Source organism: Salvia miltiorrhiza, chromosome 6 (assembly GCF_028751815.1).
Source record: "Salvia miltiorrhiza cultivar Shanhuang (shh) chromosome 6, IMPLAD_Smil_shh, whole genome shotgun sequence".
NCBI classification, from domain to species: Eukaryota; Viridiplantae; Streptophyta; class Magnoliopsida; order Lamiales; family Lamiaceae; genus Salvia; species Salvia miltiorrhiza.
In genome coordinates, this window is record NC_080392.1 from 21,737,660 (window position 1) to 21,743,903 (window position 6,244).

Here is a 6,244-nt window from a genome sequence, read left to right on the forward strand (position 1 = left end):
CGTTTGTTTAAGGTCTGAACGTGGTAAAGCACGCAAGTGATTATAACTGACAATAAGGAAAGAGCAAAGACGAAAGGTAGGCATATTTTCTAACCCTAATATGCGGGCCTTGCAAACCCTCTTATGTGGGTTAAAGATAAAAATCTTTTATACGTTATTATTATTATTATCAATAATCCTCTATATTGGTGAAAAATTGTTGTTAAACCGTTGACTTGCCATGATTTGTGTTGATGAGTATATGGTACCTTCTACTATAATGATACGATCGGCCTTGAACTATGTGAGCCGACGGGCTACTAGTTAAGGTTTGTGTACAGGGGTGTGATCGTGAGCCGTTGTCATGCATCGGCCAGTCACAGGAACTGAGAGGGTGGCCACCTTCTCTTTTCTATGGTTATTATGATTCCATCTTTAAGATGATGATGTTGGGTAGCAAAATGGTACATATGCTGTGAGTTAATTGGATATCCTGAATTGTGAAATATATGTTTATTGATTACTATTATTTGGTTATTTGCGAAAATGGCGAACATGTGATTCTTTTCCTAAAATAATATCATGTGTTCAGCTACTGCCAGGCAAGTTCAACATATAGCTCTAATTGAGCACCTTTCAAATTATTTTTTGGCACGTGTTTACTGAGTAATAATTTCATTACTCAGCCCTGCATGTATTTCTAAATGTGCAGGTTGAATGGCGATGGAAGGGAGAGTGCTCTACGTGCGTGGCACAAGTTACACTCGGAACTTTAAAATCACTTCTATTGTGTGTTTTAAATTCTATTTTACTACAAATGGTAAAATCAATTCTCTCGCTTGTGAGGGTATTCGTATTGTGTCTCGATTGGACCTCACGGATTATTCGTCTCCATATGAGTAATCTGACTACGCTTTAGTTGTGTGTGTATAATTTGAACTCCGATGTCTACTACTTCTTCATGATAGTTTGTGCAATAAGGGCATAAGCCCAATGTGAGAAATTCGAATCTTGGTCTAGTATTGCTTAGTATTTTATTTGCAAGATGTCCCTTGAATGAGTCTTTCTATTTATATCATTAAGTTATTATCGACTGAAATTATAAAAAAATATATTAAAGTCCTGTAAATAAATCAGACCTTGGTGTAGTAATTGCGTGATGATTTATCCACGCTATCACGGGCTTTAATTGGGGGAGGGCCGTGACAGTTCGCGCTTAGGCGACTTCTAAATCTTAAGTGCTCGCGCTAATACCAGCATTGGGATCCGGTTTAGATAGTTGCCCGCGCTAAGCTAGCTCTAGGAGCTTGAACTTAGGCGACATCTAAAAAATTTGAATTTTTTATCCCTAAAAAGCAGGATATGAACAATAATGTATCAGGTATATACGGGGTATACACCCCTACTCCCCCCGAGTGTCGTGCGCGTACTTTAAAATTCAAGCACGATTGTTTGACAGCTCTGCAATTCTCAATTGGTTAAAAATAAGTACCATGCTGAAAATGAAGAATGAGATCGAACACGAGTAATTACCCTAAAACCAAGAATCCCATTTTATCAAACCTCGTTAAAACCCCTGTGGGGAAAAAGAGTATTTGGTCTACAATGATAAGTTCGAGCTATAAATCCTCAAGCATAAATTTTTTTCAGAGTGTTGATGTTCCAAAGCCGAGTGAGTGGGCCTCCCTTCACTGTCAGATAAGTAGTATACTCCACCGCCTAATACCTCTGTCACCACGAAAGGACCTTCCCATTTGGGATCAAAATTCTTGGCTGGGTGCAGTGCATCTGTGCGTTTTAATACCAGATCCCCCTTTGTTAAATCGAACCCTGCTTTGATGATGCCCTTATATTTTGCAGCCCTGAGGACTGCCGCGTCTCTGCACAGCTCAATAAAATCCAGATCCAGACGTCGGAGTTCATCATTTTGGATGGGGTCGTAATGCAGAATTCTATGTGAGGCCAAGCGTACCTCTGCTGGTATGACAGCGTTGGAACCATACACTAGTGTAAATGGTGCCTCCCCTGTAGCTATTTTTGGGCTGGTTCGATGAGCCCACAAGACACCGTCCAACTCTTCCACCCATCTTCCCTTGCTCTTTTCAAGCCGCTTTTTCAAGCCTTCACATATTGTGCGATTGGTGAGCCACAGATACAAACTGTTGTACGATATTCATTCTGTGGCAGAAGTCCTCTATTCGCTTCCCTATGAACTGTAACCCATTTTCAGAGATGAGCACTCTCGATGATCCATATCTGCAACAGATGTTGCGCCATAAAAACCTTTCAATAGCACATTCATCTATCTTTGTCAATGCCTCCGCCTCCACCCACTTTGAAAAATAATCCACTGCTACTATGAGGAAACACTTCCCTCCTGGGGCCGTAGGGAGCTTCCCCATAATATCAATCCCCCACTTATCGAAAGAACATGTGGCATACATGGTTCCCATGGTTTCCCCTTGTAATACCCCGTTTCCCTGAGTTAAATTTAGAATTTATTTTCGAAATTTAGAAGTAAGATGATTCACGCCGGATATAAAGAAAATAAATTTATTTTTAATTCCAACAAAAAAATAATTTACAAAAACATTTGTAAATTTAGTTATTAAATTTATGTGCGTCGCATATTTATTTAATTTAGCATTCAAAGCATTTTTGCGAGCATTTAGTCAGCAAACCCTGAAGAATTATTACAGTTTTCATAGTATAACCCGGAAGACTTTATTTTATTATATTTAATTTCTCCACCAAATTTCCCACATCTACCTACTCTTCCACCTACTCCCTCCTTTTTGAAAAGTTATCATCACTACCCACTCCCACCACCAACTCCCTGCAAAAATCATGCAGTAGCACACCCACTGATATACTTCACCCATCCACTTCTCACAAATCCCTCGCAAAAACGAATGGAAACTCAACTTCAGGAGCAAGCTTTTTCAGAATGTACATCAAGCTCATCTCCCTCACCTATTTTCAGCACACACAATTGAGCATCCCTCTCGATCAAGGTTTTTACTCTCCAAATTCTAAGTTGTTTCAAATTACGGATTACACTTTCATGTACCTCTTTCATGACTTGTTTTAGACAAAGGCACCACAACAACCCATCCACTGGACTGAATAAAGAAATGAACTTTACATATGCATATATCTTTGTATATCTTCCCATATATGTGTTTAAGCAAAAGTATCAAATGTTTTTACAATTGAGAATAAAGCAATGAGATAGATATTGATAAACAAGCATGCTTCAAACTTGAGTTTTGAGCTTTGTCGGGTGTGGACTGTGTGGTTGTAAGTGTCGAGTCTGGCGGGGGAGTAATGGCGATGGCAGCGGCGGCCCTTTTCTGCTGCTCGCCGGAGTCAGAATCGGGTAGAGTCGGCGGTGGCTCGTTGCTGCCGTCTGAGTAAGAACAGAAGGGAAATGGGCGGCGGTGGTGGCAGCTTGGTGGCTGCTACTCGCTGGGAATTTGAGGGCGGCGATGGCGGTGCCATCGGCCAAGGTTGAGCAGAGGAGAGGGAGGAGCGTCGGCGGCGGCGACCAGCTGCTGGTCGTGGCAGCCGGAGTTCAGTGAGGGAGGGAGCGGCGATCTCGCCGTTTCCAAGGAGGAGGACGACGGGGCCGTGAGCGGCGCAAGGAGCGTCTGCGTGTGTGGGTTCTTATGAGGGAGATCGAGGAAGATGGAGGCGGCAGCCTTCCAGCCGTGAGTTCGCCGGAGATGAGTCGCAGCGGCCGGAAGAGAGGGAGAGAGAGATCGCCGCTGCTGAGTGTGTTCCCGGTGACTGGCACGTGTGTGTGTGCGGCTGAGGGGAAAGGCTGCTGCACAGCAGCAGCTGCGTGTGTGCGTGTGTTTGTGTTAGTGTGTGTGTGCGTGTGATTTGGGGGAGGCGAGGGGTGACCAGCCGGCGGCCTTTCGCCGGAGACGGAGCCGCCGCGGCGGAACTTATGGCTGAGAGAGAGGGGCGAATCGAGAGAGAGAGAGTTGAGAATGAAAAGAGGGGGGGGGCGTCTGTGAAGAAGAAGGGTTTTGGGGTTGGGCTTAAAGTTGGGCTTAAAATTGGGCTTAAAATTGGGCCTTTTCTTTTAATTTCAGTTGGGCTCTTTAATTGGGCCGAGTGTTGGGCTTGGTTGTGGGCCGATTTTCTTTGTTTAATTTTCAGTTGGGCCTTTATTTTATTAAAACAGATGGGCCTTATTTAAATACCACTTGGGCCGATTTTTTTTTAAGGAAAATGTTGGGCCTTAATTCAATTATTTAATAGATGGCCCTATTATTGTTTAATTAACTTGGGCTGCCCATTTTATAGTGGGCTGCGAAAATTTTTAAGAAAAAGGGGGAGGTCCTTGATTTAATTATTTTAAATGGGCTGCCCATTATTTATTAATTGGACTTATAGCAAGGTTTGAATAATTTTTATTTAAAGAATAATTTGCATAATAATATTATTATTATTATTATGTGCATATACGATTAAGCATGAGATGATTTGTATAATAATATTATATCATTATTATGTGCATATTTTAAGTAATTACTTACCATATGCTAAGTATGCATTTGCATCATGCAATAAAAGTATTTATGATTTAATTGGTTTTATTAATAAATCCAATTATTTAAGTAAATTGAGTAAGAATATTGTTGGTGTTCTTAACTCAAGAGAAATATTTTCAAGTATTTATTTATTAAATTTTGAAAACCCGGCTAAGTGAATCATAGAATGTTAAGCACTACACCATGACTTAAGATTAGATACAAGGAGACCTATTGAGAATAGATTTCTTGTAGGCTTCGAGCATCAGAAGGATTAGCACTGCTATTCCGATTCAGAGATAAGGTTAAACGACAGGCTTTGCCTATACAGGTGGGCATTACTTTTACTATACGTATATAGAGATCCCCTGCGTGTCGTAGGCCTCTTATACGAATATATGCATGAGATGATTTTAACTGTTAATTTCAGTTTATTATTATGCCCAAATGATAAATGACTCTTATGAAATGAAAATGAAATGTTTATGAAATGAAATGAAATGTTTATGAAATGATTGACTGCCAAAAATGTTTATGTTTTTATATGTATCCTATCTGTGTTGGTTCGCCAACTTTAAAGGAAATCCAATTGGGATCCTATGCTAGACAAAGGTCGCTAGCTAGGGTTAACGTGTACACTTATGGAGACCGCGAGTCGCTTGCGACCGGTCTTGGTGTCCGTGGTAAGGAGGCCTCCTTCCCGGCGCGTGACAGAAAGGACAGATATGGATCATATGAAGGAAAATGATCGGCCGATCGACTTTATGAAAATGAAAGAAATATTTTAGTAAGCGCAGGTCATTTAAGAAAACACCTGTGTGTTACTGTTATGGCAGTTCAATTTATATATGTATGCATGTTGTATTTTCGGCTATGCCCACTGAGTATTTTTATACTCAGCCCTGCATGTATTTCTAAATGTGCAGGTTGAGCAGTTGATGGAATGGAATGATGTTGAGCGGGTGTTCCTTTGACATTTCAAGAAATGTAACCTTGAGTATACATCTTCATATGTATATCTCACACGTTTTCCGCTGCAAAACACTTTGATTAGGATAACTTTATGTTATGAAATTGTAACACGTGTTATTGGGTAAACCACCTTAATCAGTTCTCTTTTATGTGTATGTTTTATAAGTATCCAAATGATCATATATGATCCTAGCTTTTTATCTATAAGTGACATTTTCATATACTTTAATGTTAAGTAATTATCCATTTCTATTTCTTATTGTTCACCCCAAGTCATAACCCCTGTTAACCCGTCATTGGGATAGTGGGCTGTGACAGAGTGGTATCAGAGCGGTTCGTTCGCTCTGACCCTAGAAACCTTATTCTAAAGAGTCGAGTCTAGTTTGATTCTTTATACTTAAATGGGTTCATATGGCACCGCTCAACACTCCATTGCATCGTGCTCAATCAAGAAAAGAAGGTAACTGCAGTTTTAACGTTTTAAAGATGTTAATGTTCTAAAATGCTTCATGAATATGTTTATGTGAAGAGCATGTTATGATGAAATGTTGAATGTTTTGCCTTTCATGGCATATTTTCGCAGTCTATGATGTTATGATCAGATGAATGATAGAAAAGTGACATATGTTTTCTCAGAGAACATAGATTGCTATAAGTTGCATGATCACAATTTTAAAAGAACATAGACTACTAGATTAGTAGGATATCTCTACAATCTAGATTCTTAAGGTGATGATGTAGAAGAATGAAAG